Source organism: Megascapheus bottae, chromosome 17 (assembly GCF_031878675.1).
Source record: "Megascapheus bottae isolate mThoBot1 chromosome 17, mThoBot2.hap1, whole genome shotgun sequence".
NCBI classification, from domain to species: Eukaryota; Metazoa; Chordata; class Mammalia; order Rodentia; family Geomyidae; genus Megascapheus; species Megascapheus bottae.
The window spans coordinates 23,405,284-23,414,494 of NC_143525.1; positions in this window are offsets into that span (position 1 = coordinate 23,405,284).

Consider the following 9,211-nt stretch of genomic DNA (forward strand, 5'->3'; position numbering starts at 1 on the left):
ATACAACACACACACACACACACACACACACACACACACACACACACACATACACACACACACGCACACACGTGTGCATAAAATCAAAGTCAACAGAGGCCAGGCACTGTCAGTGAGGCAGGTGGGACAGGTGACCTTTGAATCAGTAGTAACATTTCTTGTTCTTGTAGCATACCTCCCACCCCATATTGCAGTAGTGTTCTCAAACTGGTCATGGTAGCTTCATGCCTATAATCCCAGCACTAGTAAGGCAGAAGCAAAACAAGATAATGAAATCAGCCTAAGTCAGACTTTGCAGTGAGTTCAAGGCCAGTCTAGACTACAATAATGAGTTGAAAGAAAGCCTTGGCCATACAGCAAGACTACATGATGTGGAAAATGAACTATACAACTTGTGGGCACAGATGGAAGAAAGAAACTGAGGAAAAGCAAAGGAAAGGGTGACACTATCCAGAAAGAGCAATGTACTCATTACCTGACATATCAAACAGTCAGCTCACCTCCTTAGCAAATCGCAGTGGCACACTCAAACACACAAAGCAGGGTCAGCAGAAGTGGCCTCAGACTCTCTGGACACAGTCTGCTTCCTGGTTTTCTGAGTCCATTGTTGGCCAAGCCGTGGCTCTCCGCTGTCTGTCACCTACCAGCACACGCAGGCAGACAGGCAGATCTGACATACATTGTCAATGGAACTGTAACCTTCCTACACACAGACTCCACACTGCCCAGCCCCTCTTCTGATCTCTTTCATTATTGATGTTACTAGGCTTGAACCCAAGGCCTCCCACTTGTGGGCAGATGTTCTATCACAAAAGCCCTTTGGCCTTTTGTTATCTTTTTCAGCTCTCATCTGCAATCCTCCTATCTATACTTCACCTGTCCCTAGAATGACTGACACACACCAGGCCATTTAGCTTTTTATTGGAAACTTTTTACCCTGGCTGGCCTCTTGCTCTTGGTCTTGGTCGCTGTCTCCTGGACAGCTGGGATACAAAGTATAACCCAATACATCCAGCTCAGGTCTTCTGAGTAGTGCTGACATTGCTTTGTTTCTGAAGGTGGTGCAGTCATGCAGCCTCGGGCTCCTCACCACCTCTATCTTTGAAGGCTAACTGCTCCCCTACCAGTAAGCTGCAATTCCACATTGCAAAACCGTTCCCACCGAGTGATGAGATCTCTGGCTTCCATTATAGGAACAGGAGTATATAGGATCCATAGCTAAACTTCTTTTTGAACTCAGAGCCTTGGACTAGTCTGGCATTCTACTTCATTACAAAGTTAAATTCTCATTCATGCATTCAACAAATATTGAATGTCTACCATATACAGAGACTCTTCTAGGAACCAGCAATTCAATGAGACAAAAGACAGACCAAGCCGCTGCTCCTTGTAGTAGCAACACTTTAAAAATGTACAGTGTCCAGACCCTGAGTTCAAACCCCAGGACTGACACACATGTATATACACACACACGTGTAAATAAATGAAGTTCAGTTGTGATGGCCATGCCTATAAACCTAGCTACTCATAAGGCAGAGATAGGAGGCTTACAGTTCAAAACCAGTCTAAGCAAAATTTAGTGAGACTGTATCTCAAGAACAAAGCAGAGGTGTTGAGATATTCAAGAGGTACAGGTAGGAAGATGGCTGTTCAAGGCTAGCTCAGGCAAAAATGAAAAAAATGGGTGGGGGTGTGGCTCAAGCAGTAGAGCATTTTCCTAAGAAGACAGAACCCCTAATAAATAAATAAATACACACACACACACACACACACACAAATAAACAAACATTCCAATACAGGCTTTGATGAAGATATAAACAATAAAGAACATTGGCCAAGGGTGTGGCTTCCAGAGGCAGCTTTTACACCTAGCAGTTGCACAGCTAATTCTGCTACTTCCTCAATGATTTGTGGCAAATCAGAATCTCTCTCTCTCTCTAAGCTGGTTTCCTTAGTAAACAGATAAGAATGAGATCTCGCTCTGGAGGTTTCTCATGATAGAGAATTGGATATTGTCATTCCTATTCAGGGGTTACGGCAGTGGATGGCATATAGTGAGTACTTGACAAATGGTAGGTTTTTTCTTTTTCTTTTTTTTTTAGCCATGGGACTTGAACTTGGGGCCTGAGGGCTGTCTCTGAACTTTTTCACTCAAGCCTAGCACTCTACCACCTGGAGCCATAGCACCACTTCCAGTTTTCCAGCCATTATTGGAGATAAAAGTATCATGACTTTCTTGCCCTGGCCGGCTTTGAACCATGATCCTCAGATCTCAGCTTCCAAAGTAGCTAGGATTACAGGTATGAGCCAGTGCTGGCAGGAGTGCTTATTTCTTTGCACTGGTGTGGTCCAGACAGGCTTCCTGGAGGAGATAACAGTCATGTGATGATCTGGCAGAAGAAAGAGTTAAGAAAGACCTGAAGGGGATGCTGGGAGGTTGGCTTCATGATAGAGTGCTTGCCTAGCATGCATGAAGCCCTGGGTTTGATTCCTGAGTATCACATAAACAGAAAAAATCACTATGGCTTGACTGTTAGAATGTTAGCCTTGAGCAAAATATGCTCAAGGACAGTGCCCAGGCCCTGAGTTCAAGCCCCAGGACTAGCAAAACAAAACAAAACAAGAGAAAAGGCCTGAAGAAGAGAGATAGTGTTTGTTTGTTTGTTTGTTTTTTTAAATAGAATCAAAGACTAGAGAGGTTGAGTAGAATAAAGGCAGAGGGGAGTCAGGGAGGTGAGAAGAGGTCTGGCCCACAGGGCCCGGGTCTCCACGTGGTGTCTGCTCTGGCTAGGAAGGATGGGCAGCCATTGAACGCTTGTGCAGGACATGTACAGGTCACCACTTCTGCAAGGTTCGGCTGCAGGCATGGAGAACAGATTCAGCTGAGATTTGTGGTGGGGAATTAGGAGGCAGCTAGAGTAGCCAGATGAGAAGCCAGGGGTCTGTGCCAGGGTGGCGGGCATGGATACAAATCCAGAGCCAATAGGGTCGGCGAGCGGTGGTCCACTAGCCACGCGGATCTGCCCGAGTTTGCACCAAGGGTCTTCCTGGAGCTCAGTCACGCACATGCGCAAACACTATCCACTGCGTTCGCACCCTTAACAGAGCACGGCCATGAGCATGCGCAGACGCCACCCGTCGGGTTTGCGCCAAGCGTCTTAGCAGAGCGCAGCCACGCGCGTGCGCAGCATGGTCCGCGGTGCTTCGCGGCACCAGTCTGGTTGAGTTGCTCCCAGAGCCACAAGAGCTGCGCGGCCCAGTTAACCAGATCGCTCTTTACTGCAAGTGTGTGGGCCCCAGCGTTGCACAAAGAGCCCAGGGGGGGTGAATGGATTGGATGTGGAAGGTGACGGAAAAAGATGAACCAGGGTGACACCATTTCCCGACACAGGACAGCCCAGAGTGGCGCACAGAGGATGGAAGGGACAGGGGGCTTTGGGATGGGTTAAGGCAGGCTTGTCTCTTAGATACCCAAGCATAGACGCCGAGGAGGCTGGGCAGACACGCGCAAGTCATCTCCCAACGCCGCCCTCTCCGCTGCCCTCGGGTTTCCCCAGGACCACCACCGTGAGCCGGAGGGGAGGGGAGGCCACCTTCCACGAGGACCTGGACGGAGGGCCCAGTGCCGAGCCTGCCACTTCTCTGCCAAGCAGGGAAAGGGAGTCAGCAAAAACGAGAGGCAGCCGGGTGCGGTGGCTCACACCTGTAATCCCAGCTACTCAGGAGGCTGAGATCTGAGGATCGAGGTTCAAAGCCAACCCGGGCACTAAAGACCGTGAGGCTCCGCTCTCCAATGAACCTCTTAAAAACTGGAAGTGGGGCTTTGGCTCAAGTGGTAGAGCCCTAGCCTTGAGCTGAAGAGCTCAGGGATAGCACCCAGGCAGGCCCAGAGTTCAAGCCCCAAGGCCAATCAAAACAAAGAACAAATGGCAGAGATTGAGGGAGGAGAAAGAAATCTCAGGGCACATCATACACACCACAGAATACCAAGAAGGGTTAGTTCTGACAGACTCTTCAGAAAGATCCAGAAACTTGGGAAGTGACTACTGAAATTGGCAAGATGGGAAGAGTGGTTCTTCAGACCTAATGAAAGGAGCCCGGGAGAGACCAGAGAGGATGTGGACAGGACAATACTGCACACCAGGTCGCTTCACTGTGAACAGGGGAAGACAAGGAAAGAGCAGATTATTCTGATAGGATGGGAAGCATGAGAGAATACTTCTTAAGACAGGGAATGACCCAACTGAGAGAAAACCACATGAGAAAGGAGCTGGGGTCCTAAGAGCTGTGGGAGCCTGGATTCCAGGGCTATGCCTATTATGCTATCTACTTAGGAAGCTGAGATAAAGAGGATCTTGGTTCAAAGCCAGTATGAACAGACTACATCCAAAATAAGAGGTTGAGTTGGAAGCACGGCTTGAGTGATAGAATACCAGCCAAGCAAGCTAAATGCGAAGGCCTGTGGTCAAGCCCTAATATTGCCAGAAGAGAGAGACAGACAAGGAAGAGACAGACAGAGAAGGAAGGAACAACTGAATGAAGGAAGGACAGAAGGAACAAGAGAAAAGAAGGGAAGGGAAGAAAGGAAAAGCGAAGGAAAAGGGGGAAGTTTGAAAGGGGGTAAAAGCTTCCTGTGTAGTCACTGGGTTTTGCTAAGATAGCTCATGGCCCACTGCATGCCAGCACAGGGCCAGTTTTCACAGAAGGGGTTCAGTGAAGGGTGTAAGGTGTGGGGTGTGAATCTCTAGAGCTAAAGCCCAGACAAGCAGACTCCTTTCAGGGTCACGCCTGCCTGCCTATTTGTTGAAGGCTGTGTCTCAGGTATATGCAAACAGTTACGTCAATACACACCCCACAAATACCACAAATGTCACTTGTAGTGGACACAGGCTGATAAACAGTGCCATAAAGATAAGATGTCAAGACAACTGTATTAGGACCTTATAATTCCATTCGCATCTCAGCCAAGAGCAAGCACCAAATTTCTCAAACCCACCTAGCAATCAAAAGGCAATCGTGTAGAATCCATCTAGCCCACAGGACTTTTATTGACAATTTCTCCTTTGCTATAGCCTTTCCCTCTCTTCCTCCTCCGTGTTCATTTTGATCAGACTCTCTCCTTTCCTCTTGCTTTCTTGTTTCTTCCCTCTCCAGTATTCCTAGCTTAGCCAGGGTTTCAGTTTCTTAGAGTTTGATTTTTTTTTTCCATCTCTTCTCTGGGTGCAGGTACAAGGCGCCAGGTCCACTGTTCAGACCCTGGGTGTACATGTGTAGAAACGCAGCCACCTTGTACCAGAAAGAGGCTTTGGAAGCCTGGCAGAGTGGTGGCAGAGTAGGGCGTGGCTTTTATTGCTTTCATGATTTCAATATTAGGCAACGTGTACTCTGGGACCCTCAGACCTTTTCCAGTGCAGCCCTTGTGGAGCCACCTTGTGAGGATGTGACATAGCCGCACAGCTGATTTGGCAAGTCTGCATTGTGTTCTTTGGTCTGAGAGCCAAAGTTGGTTGAACCCTTCCCCCACTGCCAGGCCATACACTGCATTTGGTATTTGTAATGTCTGTGCTGGGCAGTTTCCTGGCACTGTAACAAAATACCAAAGGCCTTCAGTGAATCAAGATAAAAAGGTGTGCCAGGCACCAGTGGCTACTAAGGAGGCTAAGACCTAAGGATCATGGTTCAAAGCCAGCCCAGGCTGAAAAGTCCCCTGTGAGATTCTTATCTCCAACTAATCACTCAAAAATGGGAAGTGGCCAGACACAGTGGCTCATGCCTGTAATCCTAGCTATTCAGGAGGCTGAGACCTGAGGATCGCAGCTCAAAGCCAGCCCAAGCACTAAAGACTGTGAGACTCTTATCTCCAATTAACCACTAGAAAACCAGAAATGGTGCTGTGGCTCCAGGGGCAGGGCCGTAGCCTTGAGCTGAAGAGCTCAGGGACAGCACCAAGGCCCAGAGTCCAAGCCCTATCACAGACCAAAAAACAAAACAAAACAAAACAAAAACAAAAATGGAGCTGTGGCTCAAAATGGTAGAGCACTAACCTTGAGCAAAACAGCTCAAAGACAGCGCTCGAACCTTGTTGCTTTGAACCTGTGGTGAGGCAGCATAGCACAGTGCTAGCTCGGGGCAGAGCTGAACTGCCCACCTCATAGCTAAAGAGCAGAAGCAGAGACAGCCCCTCCCTGTCACACCCCTAGTGACCTGAGACCTCTTAGAGCCCACCATCTCCCAACTGCAGCCCACTAGGGACCAAGCTGTAGCACACAGGCCTCTAGGGGATATTCGGTATCCAAACTACGTCAGGAACCTTCCATTTTAACCACGGTTCTGACTTTATTTCTATATTTCTTCTAAAAGGTAAGGAGAAGCCAGACAGGGTGGGGCATGCCTGTAATTCCAGCCTCTGGAGGCTGAGACAAAAGGATCCTGAGAGAAAGCAAACTTATCAGAGTACAATCCCCAGACAGGAAAGACAGCCCTCCAGCTGCCAACACCTGGATAGAAGGCACAGCCATTCTATGTAGCATCTGTCTCCACATCCCTGGAGATCCACTCCAGTTTGAGTTCCCCAACTGCCTGTACAGCTAGCCTCAGAATCCTTCCTCAGGCCAAGGGCAGGGAGCAGTGTGGAGCCCATCCGAATGTTGCCAAGAATTGTGGGGGAGTCTAGTCCTCCATGTCTGGAAATTTTTTTTTAAGTAACTCATGGGATTCAGAAGATCAAGGATTTCTTCCAGAGTCAGGTTGATCAGCTGATTTCAGACAGGATATTTGATGCTGGGTTTTTGTTTTATTTTGTTTTCTGGCACCAAACTTCAAGCTCCAGACCTCCAGCTCACTCAGCTTGCTTGCTCAGCTGGTGTGTGACTACTTGAGCCATGCCCCGCCCTACTTTTTGCTGGTTGTGTTGGAGATGGAATCTCACAGACTTGTCTTCCCAGGCTGATTTTGAATCAAGATCTCACTTGCCTGAGCAGCTAGGATTGGAGTTGTGACCTAATGAGCTCCCGCTGAATCTTAGTTTCATTCGTGAATGCCATACTGCCCACGCATTTGATTTTTCTGAGAATCAGAAATATAAGCAGAGGGCCTGGGGTAGGCAGGGGTTGGCTCAAAGTTTCAGCTAAGCAAGTGCTTCGATTTGATTATAGGGGCTAATCAGGATGAGCTAAACATGACTTATTAAACATTTGATATTTAAAATGCTACAACTAAAGACAGAAAAAGAAACCTGACACAACCATTGATAAGCATGTAATACTTACATGCTTCTAATAACTAAAGCAGCTGAGCGCCAATGGCTCATGCCTGTATTCCTCGCTACTTAGGAAACTGAGATCTGAGGATCCAGGTTTGAAGCCACCCTGGACAGGAAAGTTTGTGATGCTTTTTATCTCCAATTACCAGCAAAACAAAACAAACAAACAAAAACACAGAAGTTGAGCTGTGGCAGAGCGCCAATCTTGAGGGAAAAAAAAAAAGCCAAGCAAGAGCCCAAGGCCCTTGATTTCCATCCCCATACTAGCACCAACAGTTAAGCAAAAAGACTGATGATTCATTTCTGCCACCAGCACAGCACCTGGTCCAGCAACTGAAGCTCTGGTTTTGCTAGCTCATGCTAATATGCAGAAGTGGATGGGAGGGGACACTTCTTGGATGCAGGGGGTGGGAGGAAGAAGGCGGGGAGAAGAATCTTCCAGTGGTTCAGTGTCTCAGGATGAGAGAAAAGTTTGAAACTGCCTCTACCAGTGTTGGTTCTGAGAGGAGAGAGACAACAGTGACCTCTGCAGGAAAGTCAGGGAACTTGGTCAGGGACACAGCACAAAGCCCTGATTTTAGACCAACTGGTCAGTGGACAACAGCAGCTGGTACACTGGCCTCCGCTCTACCTGAAACTGCAGGTGCCAGTCACAAATGCAAACCACTTCGCATAAAGCACCAGCCTCACTCTGAACTTGGAAGCTGAAAGTCTGGAACTCAAACAAAGCATGCCACAGGAGTTGGACGCCAGTGGCTCATGCCTGTAAATTCTAGGTACTCAGGAGACTGAGATCTGAGAATCGCAGTTCAAAGCCAGCCCAGGCAGAAAAGTTCATGAGACTCTTATCTCCAACTAGCCATTAAAAAAAAAGCTGAAAGTACAGCTGTGACTCAAGAGGTAGAGCACTAGTGGAACAAAAAGATCAGGGACAGTGCCCAGGCCCTAAGTTCAAACCCCAGGATTAACCCCCCCCACACACACACACACCTGCCACAGGGTCGTCCTGGGAGGACTGTCCTGTGGATACACATAGCTGCCACTTTGCAATGGCCCTAGTCACAGAGCTGCACTAGTTACAGCCACTACCAGACAGTGGCTGGAGCACATAGTAACAGTGCTAAGACCACCACATTGTTGTCTGACATCTCTCCCCCGACCCCACATTTAAAGCCCTAGGCTATGTATCTGGTGGTCTGGTCCCAGGCCACAAGCCTGTGCCACAGCTGAGAAAGAAGTCTTGGGGTAAGCACCTGCCCAATGGAGACGAATTCCTCAAACACAAAGCAGAGATTCTGCAAGTTCTGGGCAGCAGAGTATCACTTGTCTTCTGCAGAGTGGAGTGGCAGGAGTGCAATCCTGCCTCTCGAAAAGGAATTGGGAGCTAGAATTTAAAAGGCCAGGCTGTCACTAGCTAAGTGATTTGAGGAGGTAAATAACATCCCCCAGGTTTGGGTTATGCAGAGAGGCGATGTGTACAGCAAATTAAGTGATCTTATGGATAGGCCTTGCAAACGCATGGCCTCTCAGGATTTCTGGTTACCATCTGGTAAAGTGAAAATGGTATTCTTATGGCTCAAGCCCTAGCCTTGCAATCATGAAGTCCTGAGTTCAAATCCTACTATTGCTCAAAATTTAAAAAACAAAACAAAACATAACAACAGGAGAAAGAACGAAGCTCTCTCTATACTGCTGCGCGGCCAATCGGACGCTGGGGCTACCAGGCAGCAGGGAGTCTGGGCGGACGGACTCCAAGCTCTTCTCCCCACGGAAAGGGCTCAGGGGCGCCGGATGCGGGTCCTAAAGAACTAGGCTCCACTAAAGACCTGCCTGGGCCGCCTCGCGAACCCACACAGCAACAGCACGGGGCCAGGCCACGCCCCCTCGGGACACGCCCCTCCTCCACGCCCCCTCCACCACGCCCACCGTGCCCGGCACAGACATGGCTCC